This window comes from Kogia breviceps, chromosome 4 (genome assembly GCF_026419965.1).
Source record: "Kogia breviceps isolate mKogBre1 chromosome 4, mKogBre1 haplotype 1, whole genome shotgun sequence".
Lineage (NCBI taxonomy): Eukaryota > Metazoa > Chordata > Mammalia > Artiodactyla > Physeteridae > Kogia > Kogia breviceps.
This window is the reverse complement of record NC_081313.1, coordinates 145,580,964-145,597,630: the sequence shown is the minus strand read 5'-3', so window position 1 is coordinate 145,597,630 and position 16,667 is coordinate 145,580,964. Positions and strand designations below refer to the sequence as shown.

Below are 16,667 nucleotides of genomic sequence, written 5' to 3'. Positions count from 1 at the left end.
TTAAATGTAGTCTTCATTTCTGAAATTTTTTTCTTTTACTTTGAATTCTGTCCTGAGTTCCATCATCTTACCTAATTCTGGTTTATGCTGTTCTTTCATCTTTTTTTATTATGGTAAAATACACATAAAACAAAATGTAGTATTTCAACCATTTTCAAGTATACAATTCAGTGACATTAAATACATTCACAATGCTGTGCAAACATCACCACTCTCCAAATTCAAAATAATTATGTCAGAAAAGATTGAGCAGGACCTCAGAAAGATGGAGGCAGCCGCACAGTCTCTGAATCTCTCCAAACCCTGACATGGAAGAAGATCAACTAAAACCAAACACCCATAGGTGGCATTTATCAGCATTTACCATTTCCAGAACTTTTTCACCATCCCCAACAGAGACTCTATAGCCATTAAACAATAACTTCCCATTCCCTCCTCGATCCATGTTCTTTCAACTTTTGCATTCTTTTTCCTAACATCTTTTAAAAGCCCACTGTGAAATAACAGGTTACAGTTTTGATCTGGTTTGTGGACCTGTCTTTTCCAACTTGATTTTATTGTCTGAAGAGATGCTATTCTGCTCCTTATTCTCTTTTTTCTTTCACTACGTCTGTACGGGATTTGATCCCAATCCTTTTCTGTCATTGATTTTTGGATGAAAAGAAGTTTTAAAGCACTTTGAAATGGAGGTGCGAGGCCATGAGGAAACACGTTCTTCATGGCTGTTTCATCAGTGGGCTTTTTCATTGGACAGAGTGCAGAGAAAGGACCCCATGAAAGCTGATCACCTTAGCAAAAATGATTTAGTTATGATTTCACCCAAGATTGGTCACAAATCAGCCTGGGAAACTCAATGAACCAGAGACAAGGTATAATGCCGTCTCTCCTTATCTCTGCCTCAGCTCTCAAGGATTGGTCACCTACATGTTATTAGGAATTATTATTTGGTTTCTGTTCATAATTACCATCAGAAGACACAGCACTTATGGGCCCAATTACACAGCCCAGCTACACACCATTCTTCTTCACTGTGGCTTCCTGTCCACCAGCAGGAACTTGATTTATATTTGTTCTCCCTTCACCACAGCCCAGTAATTTTTGTGACTGACTCTCAGTCTCACCAGAATCTGTAGCTCTCACTCGGCCCCAACATCCCACCCCATCATTTGCTCCCTGAAGTGTACTCTAGAAATTTAGGTAAACTGGATATTTTACCATTGTTCACCATCTCTTATGAAACCAGAAGAAGAGCAGCTTTCTTATGGAACGACGCAGAACTTGTAAAGATAAAACACCAGTCTGCACGAGAAAGGGACGAAGAGAATGATGGAAATACTTTCTGGAAAACTATTTTTACATGATGTTTTGTTTGTTCCTGGTAAATAAATTGAAATCTTCTAAATATTCAAACAAAACCTAAACCACTAAATTCAATAATACAATATAATATCAAAACTCAGTAAATTAATTTTAAAAATTTAAAAAAGAAAAAAAGCTGAAGTCCACTGACTAATTATTCAGGCTGTTATATCTTGCTATTTCCAGATACATTCCTTTATCAACTTTTGGTAAAAGGTTATGCTATGTCAGGACAAATGAATTACAAACTTTTCTCTTTTTCCAAAATTTGAGAAATTCCCCTACACTTCTACCTTCATATTTTATAAAAAGGGAAAAGTAGTGACAACCCTGATACTTACATTCAATTGCATCATCTGGCCACATGCCTTCTACATCAATCAAATATCTACAAAACAACAAAATTCAAGTGATTTGTAAATAAAAAGAAAAGAAAATCAAGTTTTTGCAAAAATGGTCCAATTTCGCTTTACAAATATAGATATAAAAATCCTAAGAAAATATCAGCACATCTAATCAATAATTATTAAAGAATGATATATACCATGACTACATAAAGGCTTTATTCCAAGGTTGCAAGGATAATGCAACTTTAGAAAATCTATTAATATAATTATTTACATTAATACAACAATTTAATTAATAAATGAAAGAGAATAAAATACAGGACGAAACTGGCAGATGTTAAAAAGTTATCTGATAACATACAACAGTCAGTTTCAGTCAAAATGCTTTGTACACTCAAAACAGGAGACTTAATATGACAGAGTATGCATCACGAACCAACAAATAACAAAAGACAAATTAGGATCAAGATTAACATCATATCTAAAAAACCCTAGCTAACCAACCATAGGAGCCAGAAGCTTAGGAATCACCGTCACTGACAGCTATTTCTCCCTCACCCTCATCGTCAACCCACCACCAGTGCTAACAGTGATACTGCCTACATACCTCTAGCATCTGTCCACATCTTTCCACCAAAATGACCACCACACCCTGCTCCAAGCCACCATTATGCCCAATTTCTACAAAAGTCTCCTAACTTGTTTCCTCGCTTCCACTCTTTCTCCCCGCAGTGTATTCTCCACTCGGTAGCAAAACGACAGGTTGAAAGTGCAATTGGGTATGTTCCACACACTCACCTTCCACAAGAAAGTTCAATGGTTTTCTATTCCTCTTAAAGTCTGAAACCTTAAACATAAGCCTGCACGATCGAGCTCCTACCCACACTTGCAGCTCCATCATCATGACATGCTCCCCCAACAGCCCCACCATCCCGGCCAGTTCCTCCCACACAGCATATGCTTTCCTCTTATAGGGTCTTGTGCTATTCCTTATGCTCAGAAATCTCTCCCCAACGTCCCTATCTGGTTAATACCGACTCATCCTTCAGATATCAGCTGAAACATCCCTGAATAAACCTTCTCTAAACTCCATGATGAGATCAAATGGTCCCTAAAATATGCTCTCATGGTAGCATGTCCCTCTCCTTGGCACTTGTCAGAGTTGTAATTCGACATGCAGAGTATGATTCTTGACTATCTATTCCCTCTCTGCACTCTTAGAATTCACAAAGGGCAGGTCAAGTCTCTTCACTCACAAAATTTCACAAGTCGTTTTGCTAGCACCCAGCACAGTGCTTAACATAACAGATGCTCAATAAGTATTTCCTGCATGAACAACCATAAACTGGTACAGTGTAGCAAAATCCACAAAAAGCATAAGGGCATAAACTCTTTGATGCAGAAGTCCAATTCTGAGTGAAGTTAACTGAGACAAAGCATATATACTCAAAGATGTTCACACAGGAATGTTCACTACTTTGACGTTTTATAATATCAAAAACTTCTGACTTTTATATGTTCATCAATAAGCAAAGGAACAATGCAGCCTTAAAAAATAATCAAATGAGACCTAATGAAACTTAAAAGCTTTTGCACAGCAGAGGAAACTATGAACAAGACCACAAGACAACCCTCAGAATGGGAGAAAATATTTGCAAATGAATCAACAAAGGATTAATCTCCCAAATATATAAATAGGTCATGCAGCTCACTATTAAAAAAACAAACAACCCAATCAAAAAATGGGCAGAAGACCTAACTAGACATTTCTCCAAAGAAGACATACAGATGGCCAAGAGGCACATGAAAAGCTGCTCAACATCACTCATTATTAAAGTAATGCAAATCAAAACTATAATGAGGTATCAACTCACACCGGTTAGAATGGGCATCATCAGAAAATCTACAAACAACAAATGCTGGAGAGGGTGTGAGGAAAGGGAACCCTCTTGCACTGCTGGTGGGAATGTAAACTGATACAGCCATTATGGAGAACAGTATGGAGGTTCCTTAAAATCTAAAAATAGAATTACCATATGATCCAGCAATCCCACTACTGGGCATATACCCAGAGAAAACCATAATTCAAAAAGACATATGCAGCCCAATGTTCATTGCAGCACTATTCACAATAGCTAGGTCATGGAAGCAACCTAAATGCCGATCGACAGATGAAAGGACAAAGAAGATGTGGTACATATACACAATGGAATATTACTCAGCGATAAAAAAGAACGAAATTGGGGCTTCCCTGGTGGTGCAGTGGTTGAGAATCCGCCTGCCGATGCAGGGGACAGGGGTTCGTGCCCCAGTCTGGGAGGATCCCTGATGCACAGAGCAGCTGGGCCCGTGAGCCATGGCCGCTGAGTCTGTGCGTCCGGAGCCTGTGCTCCGCAACGGGACAGGCCACAACAGTGAGAGGCCCACGTACCACAAAAAAAAGAGAATGAAATTGGGTCATTTGTAGAGACGTGGAAGGACATAGAGACTGTCATACAGAGTGAAGTAAGTCAGAAAGAGAAAAAAATATTGTATATTAATGCATATATGTGGAATCTAGAAAAATGGTACAGGTGAACCGGTTTGCAAGGCAGAAAAGAGACTCAGATGTAGAGAACAAACGTATGGACACCAAGGGGGGAAAGTGCGGCAGGGCGGGGGTCGGTGGTGGTGAGATGAAATGGGAGATTGGGATTGACATATATACACTAATATGTATAAAATAGATAACTAATAAGAACCTGCTGTATAAAAAATAAATAAGTTTTAAAATTTCAATAATAAATCAATAAAATTAATTAATTATTTTTTAAAAAAGAATGAGGTTGGAAGACTGTCAAAACAGCACACAACAGATCACACACTCAAGCCCCGGAAGATGGGGAACTGCCTTAATTCCCCCACTTCGGATCACATCTCCATGCCTCACAAGTCTCAGTCTGACTGGGCTAGCTTTGGCAAGGGGACGGAGCTGGATCAGGAGCTGCTGCTGCCATATCTGGATCAAGTTCCAGTTTGGGTCTATCATCCAACACCTAGCCAGACATGCCCAGCCACTCAGATGAGACGAACAAATTAGGATAGCTCAAAGAATAGGCCTCAAACAGCATCAGCCTGAAGGAGTTTATGACCCTGGAAGAAATGGATCAGAAGAAAGGATCCGGGGGACTTCCCTGGTGGTGCAGTGGGTAAAGACTCCACACTCCCAAGCAGGGGGCCCGGGTTCATTCCCTGGTCAGGGAACTAGATCCCACAGGCATGCCGCAACTAAGAGTTTGCATGCCACAACTAAGGAGCCCACCGGCTGCAAGTAAGACACGGTGCAAACCAATAAATTAATTAAACAAATATTTTTTTTAAAGATCTGGGAGTGTGGGATCTGTATGATGGACTTTGTTTATGCAAATCCAATTTGATTACTGCTGTGTATGCAGATCACCTGGGCTGTACAGGTGACTGGCTGATGAGACCCTTCACGTGCCCCTCCTGCATGGAAACAGTTGATGCACCACTGCTTCTGTCCTACGAGACCAACTGAGCCAGTGTCTCTCACCTGACTTCAAGTGAACCATCATTTGTGGTGGTTTTGATCTTTTGTCGTTGAGCCCAAGGAGCCACGGATTGGGAATTAAGATCATGCATGAAAGTTTCCTAAAAATTCCTGAACGGCTGCAGATGTTGGGGATAAGTACGTGATCTTTTAGAAATTTAGGGGGAAAAGTAGGATGCTATTTTTATGTAAAGTCTTCACCCAGTGTTTAAAAATATAATTGTATTTATATCTTGTTATTGCTCCAGTACATAGGAATTGTGTAAGTGTTACAGCAGCTACATATATTTCACTTGTGTGTCGAAGATTAGGATAAAGATAGTGGTTGTTTTTCCTAAGTGAGATAACTTTCTTCTTCCCCCTACCCAAATTCTTTTCTGAACTTACTGGCATTTGGGTCAAGGTTTTATTTAAAGCTACAGTTTACAACACTGGCACAAAAAAACTAGTTTTAAGCTTGTTTGCATACTTCTTTTTTTAAAAAAATAAACATATAGCATTTACTTTTTACTTTATAGGAACTCCACAAGTTAAGGTCACATTGTTCTTTGGCTGTGATTGTTGTTACTATTGAGGTTGCTGTTTTCTGTCTTTGCTGGTTCTTTCTAATCTACCATTTGCCATTATTGGCATATGATCATCTCAGGGTCACAAGATGGCTGCTGTAAAACCAAGAATCATATTCTCACAATACAAGGAGTGAGCAGAAAAAGAGCCCAAATGCTCATTTACCTAATGCATATTATTTTTCTTTTTTCAGAGAAAAATATCATTCTCATAAGCACAATAACAGCCTTCCCCTAATTACTCATTTGCCAAAACAGATGGATATGACCATTCATAAGACAATTCATGGCAAAGAGGGATAGAATAATGATTGTCTCAGCCTAACAAGGATTTATCCACTAAAGCTGAATGCTTCACTCCTCAAAAAATCATAAAGTTCTATGAGCAAGGAAGAACTACTAAGGAACTGTTAAGTAAACCATTCAGAATTGTTTGTCCAAGACCATATGATTCTTTTTTTCCATTGGAAATGGAATTCATTGCCTTAGGTCTTCTTAAATAGTGTTCTCTTACTGTTGGGGCTGGCTCTGTGCTTGATAACCAGTTCATTTATAACCTGTTACAAGTGCGATATCTACTGGCAGTTAAGAAAGGCAGAATTCAAAGTGATCTCCTAGCTTGTAAGCAAACCGAGATTCATTGTCCCTCTTCTCATTAAAAAATGAGTTACTGTGTCCAGAAACTAACTCTAGTAAATGGGTTTAACATTACCCATTCTTATGTGTTTCATCTAATCATTTTGGTTGTTAATATGGTGATAATTAAAAGTCAAGGTAAATTTTCAACATTAAGAATTCTGATTTATTGAGCTTGAATTATGCCACCATGCTTATGTAAAAATGAAAGAGGCACCATGGTTAAACTCAGAAAAGTTTCTCAGTTGTAAGAATTTTGACTTATTCTTTCCTGTGACCTCCTTCCCTGTTGTCTTGAACCACAGCAAAAGGATACTGCATGTCTTCTTATTGTAGTGCTGAGCTTACTGAAGTCATATACAACACATCTCAGTCTCTGTTTCTTGGAAGGAAAGTCCTGCTAGTTGACTGACAATTCTAAGCAGGGAGAATTAAGATAAATGTGTTTCATGTTTTACACACAAATGCAGAATTTGTATAATCACGACTTCACAGTTGTGATCTCAAAAAAGAAGGAATTTCTCCTTTATATTTTTCTTGCAATTAAGGTAAGAACACTCCGAATCTCGAAGCTTCTGAAGTGTTAGAAGTAGAGATGGTCTAGGAAAGATGGAGTTGTAATGTTTTACCCATTTAGCATGTGTGTATTTTTCCTTATGTACTCGAAGGTGACATATTTGTTCAGCTCAGTGATACTACAGTAGCTAAAAAAATCACTCATTACTACAAGGAGAAGCAATCTCAACCTAACAAATCAGAAGTGTTTCTTATTATTTTATATTGAGTTGAATATTTAACTCAACACTTTTCTACATACAAAACACAAGTCTCTTGAAGGGTTCTTCATAAGTTCATTATATAAGAATTTAGTATGTCATAAGCTTAAACATTTGACATTTAATTGTAGTAGTATGCATGTTGGTTAATTTTCTTATGACCCCATGATGAGTTTGAGAAAAACTCAAAGAATTAGAATATCTGGTTCTATTAAATTCTTACATGTATCTTGCTGAAATTTTTGTTCACTAATTTATATCCAACTACATAAAGCAAATTTGGAGGGAAAAATAATAATAAATAAATAATGACATCTCCAAATATTTTCCTAGGAAGCTGTCCACCATATATTAAATTATAAACCAAAATGTCTGAATACTATACCATTCAATCACATGTAGAGTCAGTTCTGTATATCCAACGGTTCCATATCCTGCAGATATGGAAGGACAATTATACTACACCATTTTACATATGGTAAAATGAGCATCTGAGGATTTTGGCATCCATGGGGAGTCCTAAAACCAATCCCGCTGCAGATAACAAGGGAGCATCGTATATGCTTACATCTGCATTTTTACGTCTGAAAACATATGTGCTAAATTATGACTGGTGGCAACCTCTGAGTAGGAGGCAAAATTGCCTTCCACTTCATACATTTCTCTGACTGCAGTTTTTGCATTCAGCTTACATTAGCTTGCATTACTATTGTAAACAGAACAATTTAAACATGGTCTGCCTCTTGGGGCTGGCAACTCACCTGCAGATGAGGTAGCCAGTCCTGTTTAAACCATGGGTACAGTGGACACCCATAAGTCTGTCTATAAAACAGGTGTCCCTGATCACCTACCACATTCCCTCACCGCTTCATCATGTTGTGTTATTTTCCAATGAATTTAGCACCACTTGACACTCCATATATTTACTTATTTATTTATCTCTCTCCCCCACTAGAACGTAAAGTACGTAAGGGCAAGAACTTTGTTCTTTTCCTACTTCCTAGAACAGTGCCTTCAACTTAGAAGGTGTTATACAAATATTTCCTGAAAATGAATGTATGAATTCTTTGCCCTTTCACACTACACTCTAGTCACAGCAGAGGCTGCCCCTCCAGAGCACAAGTTCAAGCCCTGTGCCTTTAGTCCCTTTTCCCAATACCTGGGCTGTCCTTTCCTCATTCAGGCAAAATCGTCTTCCCCCAAGCCCAGCTCAAATGATGTCTCCTCGGTCAGGCCTTCCTCGATTTTTCCTCTATTTTCCTGCTGCACTTGATCCTTTTATTATAATTAACCCACTTTATAGTCACTACATGTTTACTTTTGTAGATAACTGTAAGTTGCTACTGAACACAGACTTCTAGTCACCTCTGTATCCCCGTGCCGTAACAACAAACCTATAAGCCTCTCGGTGTTTACTAAAACAATTTATTTTCTGAGTCTCTGCCAAACTAGGGAGTGGATAGTAGAGTCTCCTCCTCTTTATCAGTGAGCCTGGCATCTGTGGGAGGGGCTTAGAGCAGAGAAAACCACCAACGGATCATAACTAAGGTCCTGAGACTGCAATGGCAGAGAGCATGGTGAAGTTAGCCCACTGCATGCAGAACACCCACACACGAGTCAGCATATGCAATGGACTACACTTGGTATAACATGTGCACAATCAAGGTTTACAAATGTGTTCTCATGCACTCGTAAGGATCTTCTAGCCCACGCGGAACAGACAGAACACACACAAAGGAGCCTGGAGGAAGTGAGAGCGCCAGCAGCTGCACCCTAACATCTTAAGGGGTAACATTTCTGTGACTACAGTTTACACAAATCAGATAATTTGCCTCCTTTCTTGACACCCTGCTTATCACGGGCAAGGACAAGCCTCTCAAGTTTTAAAGCTAAAGTACAGGGAAGATCTGTGTATAGTTCTTAAGATGTTTAAGAGCTAGTACCTGCATTAAGCATCCAGGTTATAGAATGAAAATTTATCTTGAAATTCCAGTCTCTCCTTCTCTCTCTCACCTCCTATCCCCTATCTTCCCAGCTCCATCTCTATTCCTTCTCCCCTACTCCCTGTTTTATGTATATATGTGCATCATTTTATATATACACGGAATATTTACTCTCTGTCAGGTTTATTTAATAAAGTGCACACTCCTCAGCCTAAATTTAGAAAGAGGACAAGATAAACACCTTCTCCTGTGGGTCACTGGTGTTCCAAAGATGAATGATTCCTCAGTCTTAAAACACAGCAAATACCATGTTCCTTCTGACAGTTAGATGCTAGAAAAAGGCAGGCGGATCCTTACAATTCAGACAGTATTAAGACCCACTAACAACAGAGTAGATCTTAAAGCAGAAACAAGAAAACCTTAGCCTTTGAAGCTCTTCCTGTCTGAAGATACGTACAAGAGGTGGCAGTGTTCTCCCTCACTTGCACCCAAAGGGTAAAAGCAGCAAAAATATCTTAAACACATATGATAACAAAGCCACTCTTCTGGTCCACTCTCTTTTGTTTTGCTTCTAGGGATGTGTCCCACGCTGAACCTTTGCTTTTTCTTTTCTCTTTTATATACGCTAAGAACCTGAGAGGCTTAACCTTTTCTTCCACATCTCAACCAATAAATAGGACAAAAGAACATTTTTATCTTTTTATGTATTTTCCATTCAAATTTTTTAAAAAGAGGTAAGTAAGCTACTTCAGTTCATACTTCTCACACAAATCACCTTCCAAACTAAACTAAGTTGTTTGTGACCATAAACAGGAAAAACACCATACCCTATCAGCACCTTCAGACATTTCCACCTTAATGTTACCAAACACAACAGGCCTAATGTCAGAACTATTTAAAATGTTAAAAATCCCCAACCCCACTCAAAATGCATACCAAAGTTCAGGTAAAGGAAAAAAAAAAACAGAAACAACTCACCATTATCTTTATTTTCTTTCAAAAACCCATTAACAGCACATGGGAATTTAAAAATAGTGTCATCATCTGGCACCTGATGCCCAATTGTACAAATTCTTAAATAACGAATAGTTTCTGATAAGTCCTATAAGGCAAAACCATGAAAATATGTATTACTTCATTTGTCAGGAAAGAATAAAAATTTAATCAGAGAAGGCAGAATAGAAACCAAGAGAGTACATTAAACTTAGTATGTCAGTCATTCTGATGAGAGCCATTTTTTCCAAAGCTGCTTTAACCAGTAAGTATCACTTGATTTTCATTGAAACTGCAGAAAAATCACAGTTACTAGGCATGCAAAAGGAAAAGCAAATCTATATGAATGAATGCACATGTAACTCAAAATGATATAAACAGTTCTACCTACATTTATGTTCTATCTTATATTTCAAGGGCCACAAAGCGGCTGTGATTTAAGTAGAATAGTAGAATAGAGTCTGAAGAACTTGGATTCAAATTAGGAAATAGAGCAAATTTCAGGCATTGTTGAGAACTGGTATTCTCGGGGTGGGAGAAAGTAGACTATCAATAGAAGACAGAAAAGGATAAGTAAAAATTCTGTAGTTCTGAATTTAAATGGAAAGTAGCAGTACGAACCTATGACATATTTTATATTGAAAACAAACATACATATCTCCCAGCTCTGACCACTGAAAAAGTCTAAAAACAACTGATGTCATATCAAAAGGACTCAGGAGTCACTGAGAAGCTCCAACTAACCAAAAACAGGGCCTCATTTAGAATAATAACTGTAACGGAGTCCACGGTGATATGAATAAATAAATTTTTAAAAATTGGTCACCACTGGAGGATATTTGTGAATCAACTCATTATTTTGAAAACTGTTAAATAAAAGAAGAGGGCTTCCCTGGTGGTGCAGTGGTTGAGAGTCCGCCTGCCGATGCAGGGGACACGAGTTTGTGCCCCGGTCCGGGAAGATCCCACATGCCATGGAGCGGCTAGGCTCGGGAGCCATGGCCACTGAGCCTGCGCATCTGGAGCCTGTGCTCTGCAATGGGAGAGGCCACAGCAGTGAGAGGCCAACGTACCGAAAAAAAAAAAAAAGAATCATGTACCAAAATGTTCATTGCAGCTCTATTTTCCATAGCCAGGAGATGGAAGCAACCTAAGTGTCCATCAAGAGATGAATGGATAAAGATGTGGCACATATATGCAATGGAATATTACTCAGCCATAAAAAGAAATGAAACTGAGTTATTTTTAATGAGGTGGATGGACCTGGAGTCTGTCATACAAAGTGAAGTAAGCCAGAAGGAGAAAAACATTTTTTTCTTAGATTCCATATATGCTAACACATATATGGAATCTAAGAAAAAAAATGTCATGAAGAGACTAGTGGTAGGAGGGGAATAAAACACAGACCCAATAGAGCATGGACTTCAGGATATGGGGAGGTGGAAGGGTAAGCTGTGACAAAGTGAGAGAGTGGCATGGACATATATACACTATCAAATGTAAATTAGATCGCTAGTGGGAAGCTGCCCCATAGCACAGGGAGATCACCTCTGTGCTTTGTGACCACCTAGAGGGCTGGGATAGGGAGGGTGGGAAAGAAGGTGATGCAAGAGGGAAGAGATATGGGATCATATGTATATGTATAACTGATTCACTTTATTATAAAGCAGAAACTAACACACCATTGTAAAGCAATTAGAGTCCAATAAAGATGTTAAAAAAAGAATATATGCAACTCATAGAGACAGTTTACAAGCAAAATAAAACCTATCAGAAAAATGAGGCTTTACAAAAAAAATCCTATCAAAACAGTATCATGCCAAAAGCTAAGCATATATCATATTAAAAGTTCAATAGTTTCAATTTTAGAATTGACCTCCAAGCCACAAATCCTCACTAAGAGATTCCGCAAAAGCACTTGCACCCAGGTCACCCATGAGCGTGTCTTAGTTCAGAGTGATGCACCTCAAACCAGCCATACAGTCAAGATCACATCTCCTGGAAGGAAAACTCTCAGCCCAGGTGTCTGCATGCCTTCTGGTGGTCTGATACTTCACAGATTTCACGGGATGAAATTAAGATGCTTGAATAAGGAAACAGGGTGTGCCTACTGAGTATGGCTTATTACATCAGAGATTCACACACACACACATATCAAACATATATGGCAGGGGAATCAAGCTGAGAAATTAAAAAGTCATTCTGGTTTACGAGTCCAGTGACCCAGATTCTAGTCCGTCAGTGATTAGATTCCAGCCACTGGATGACCTGTTTCTCAACAGTTATGTAAAGTTGGACAACTCAATGACAGTCTATGAATTATTTTCCTTAGCTTCTAAGTCAGGGAATGGGTCCTAAATTCTATGATTGCTGAGGCTCTAAATGTCATCATTCTGTCCTCCAATGGTCTCCAAACACCTGACTGGGTAGGGTAACCCATAAGAAAACTTTTTAATATGCATCTTATTTATTAACAAATTATATACACAAAGTTCTATACATATAATGTATGTATATTATAAACCACACAGATATTTTTAAAATGATACAAAGGCAAATAAGTTCTAATGTTTTCTTTTCCTAAATCTAAGACATTTTATTATTATTATTATTATTATTATTATTAAATATTTATTTATTTATTTATTTGGCTGTGTCGGATCTTTAGTTGCGGCATGCCAGATCTTTTATTTGTGGCATGCGGGCTCTTAGTTATGGCATGCATGTAGGATCCAGTTCCTTGAGCAGGGATCAAACACGGGCCCCCTGCACTGGGAGCGCAGAGCCTTAACTGTTGGACCACCAGGGAAGTCCAAGGCATTATTTTAAAAACTGTATTACAAAACGGATCTCACATGCTACCTAGGGTATGCACACAGACTTTAGAGGCCTGGACTATGCACAGGCAGTTTGATGTGCCTTGGGAAAATAATGGTTTCACATTTCACCGCAAGTCTTGTCTTAAAGACATTCAATTCTTTATATTCATAAAATAAATTTTGGTATTAGGGAACACTGAGTTTAAGTGAAAAAAGTCTTATCACATTCTTGAGAAAATAAAGGACTCAAAGTGCCTTTGACACTCTAAAACGAAAATTATGAGTGTCATTTTTCTATTAACAGTAACTTCTAAAAGCTCCAAGCAAAAATAACAGCAATCACTTACAAATTAGTGATTGCTAATAACAGCAATCAATGACTGTAATTAATTACTGTAATAAATCAAAAACTATTTATACAAATTAGTTCATTTCAACCTCATAATGAGGCACAGAGGTTAAGTGACTGGTTCATGGTCACTAGCTATGAAATGGGAGAAAGGGAATTGGAACCTAGGCCATTTGGCTTTGGCACCCGTGTTCTTGACTGTTTTCAATCCCAGGGGTCACTGGACTTGCCCTCTATAGGATCAAAGAATTTTTCAATTTTTAAAATCTAAATTTAAACGTTTCCAGCTTTGTGGGCTATACAGTTTCTGTTGCAACTACTCAACCCCACTGGCATAGGGTGAAAGTAGCCATAGCTACCATGTAAACAATGGGTGCAACTATGTTCCAAAAACACTTTCTAAACAATGGATGTGACTACGTTCCAAAAACACTTTCTCTACCAGGCGACGGGCTGGATCTGGCCCACCAGCCATAGTTTGCCCATCCCTGATCTGCACCATCAAACTATTAAAAAGGCTTCATGTCAAATTATTAAATAACTTTAGGCCTAAATACAGTCATTATAACCACTGTAAAGTTGTTAAGGCATTATTTTTAAAACTATATTTACAAATTGCTGATGTAGTGATTTTTATTAGCTTATAAACTACAGCAGCTGGTAAACACTTGATTCATTTAAGTCTTGAAGACTAGAATGGCATAATTTTTCACAGTATCACAATCAACGTTTTCAGTAAATAAAAATACATAAAAATATTATGAGGTATTATATATTAAATCTCTTATTTCTAAAATTAAGTGGACTATCTTTACTAAATGGTAGAATCCCAAACTGAAAACTGGTCATATACTTTCAACAAAATGAAAGCTGCACTCACATGTGTCAAAAGACAAAAATTAACTGCCATCTGTATCAATATATTAATGTGCGTCAATCACATATGTTTTCATGAAAGTTCAAACATAAAAAAAATCACCTTTAAGATCTTGGCCATGTGATCTGCTCCCTGCCATGTCACATTACACCCCATGACGTTTACTGTCTTCAGAGAGATAGAGTTCTTTACACCTTGACAAATAACTAAAAGGGAAACACACACACACACACACAATATACATTTGTCAATCTTGACTCATTTGCTTTTCTTGAGTCAATTGGAGGTTTATAGCCACATTCTTAAAATCATTAACTGCAGTCTTCCCAAACAGGTAACTGATGAACAGATGCATTCTAAAACTTGTCAGTAACAAAGTGTTACTCCAGTTAACAGCAGCAGTTTAATTGTATTTAGATACTAAAACTGAATACACTGAATACTGCAAACTGTATTCCCAACCACTCAGTAAAATACTACATACCTTTTGAGACATAGGGAAAAAAAGAAAAACCTAAAAATCTTAAGACTCTTCCTATTTTCATTTCCAATGACACTTCCCAATCTTGATGATCAATCAGCGATTTAAATGTCAATTATAAAGCCAGTATTTTATTAGCTGCTATGCAGTATACTAGAGCCATAGAAGAGAGAGGACCTCAAACCCTCTGCTCCCTCAAATTGAAAGGCAGGCTTCCTGACCCCTCCAGACCACTACTGGACACAGGGAACACACACTAATGTTTCAGGAATCCAACTAACAGTCACCTGCTTTGTGATTACTTCCATGACACACCCCCACTAACACCACTGAGTTTGCTGCTCTTATGGGACGTGACATATATTTCCTATTTTAACACATACCACAGTGCGTTATAATTATGATTGCAGATACATGTTCTAACAATTTAAAGATCACGATGACATTTTTGCTCTTTACATCTTGCCATTTCCCTTCCCATAATATTTCTTGAAGAGAAACATTAAAATACAGACAAACAGGGCTTCCCTGGTGGCGCAGTGGTTGAGAATCCGCCTGCCCATGCAGGGGACTCAGGTTCGTGTCCCGGTCCGGGAAGATCCCACATGCCGCGGAGCGGCTGGGCCCGTGAGCCATGGTCACTAAGCCTGCGCGTCCAGAGTCTGTGCTCCGCAACGGGAGAGGCCACAACAGTGAGAGGCCCGCGTACCGAAAAACAAAACAAAACAAACAAACAAAAAATACAGACAAACACAAAAAACAGAAAATATACAAAATGTGTGGTTTGTGGCTTAACAAGAAACTTAAGTAAAATCAGTTCTGACAGTAGCCAGCATGACAAACTTCCACGATACAAAGGAGAATGGATCAAGATTTGAGCAGGCACAGGAGACACTCCAGGCATGAACAACACCAAGAAAAGGTACACAGGAAGTAACGTGGTGTGTAGGAAATCACGAGACCAGTCTGATGAGAAGAGACTTAAACAAGACTGAAACTCAATTTCTAAACCTCCATCTCGGAGATGGCTTAAAGATGGCGGAAGAGTAAGACGCGGCGATCTCCTTCCTCCTCACAGAGACAACAGAAATACATCTACACGTGGAACTTCTCCTATAGAACACCCACTGAACACTGGCAGAAGACCTCAGACCTCCCAAAAGGCAAGAAACTCCCCACCTACCTGGGTAGGGCAAAAGAAAAAAGAATAAACAGAGACAAAGAATAGGCACGGGACCTACACCAGTGGGAGGGAGCCATGAAGGAGGAAAGATTCCCACACACTAGAAGCCCCTTTGTGGGCGGAGACTGCGGGTGGCGGAGGGGGAAGCTCCGGAGCCGCGGAGGAGAGCGCAGCCACAGGGTGCGGAGGGCAAAGCGGGGAGATTACCGCAGCAGATCGGTGCTGACGGGCACTCACCAGCCCGAGAGGCTTGTCTGCTACCCCGCCGGAGCGGGCAGGGGCTGGGAGCTGAGGCTCGGGCTTCAGTCGGATCCAAGGGAAAGGTCTGGAGTTGGCAGAGTGAAAACAGCCTGAAGGGGTTAGTGCGCCACGGCTGGCCGGGAGGGAGTCCGGTTGAAGTGTGGAGCTTCTGAAGAGGCAAGAGACCTTTTCTTCCCTCTTTGCTTCCTGGGCGCGAGGAGAGGGGATTAAGCGCCCCGCTTAAAGAAGCCCCAGAAAAGGGCGTGGAGCTGCCGAAGAAACAAGAGACTATTTCTTGCCTCTTTGCTTCCTCGGGTGTGAGGAGAGGGGATTAAGAGCACCATGTAAAGGAGCTCCAGAAACGGGCACGAGCCGCGGCTGTCAGCACGGACAGTAGAGACGGGTGTGGGACGCTAAGGTTGCTGCTCCCGCCAACAAGAGGCCTGTGTGTGAGCACAGGTCACTCTCCACACCGCCCCTCCTGGGAGCCCGTGCAGCCCGCCACTTCCGGGGTCGCGGAATCCAGGGACAGCTTCCCCAGGAGAATG

General features: G+C 39.6%; 1 pseudogene; it reads left to right on the top strand.

The window, feature by feature from the left end:
* The first annotated feature begins 4,584 nt into the window (after positions 1-4,584).
* LOC131755490 (RING finger protein 11-like) lies at positions 4,585-5,244 on the top strand (annotated as a pseudogene).
* The last annotated feature ends 11,423 nt before the right edge of the window (positions 5,245-16,667 follow it).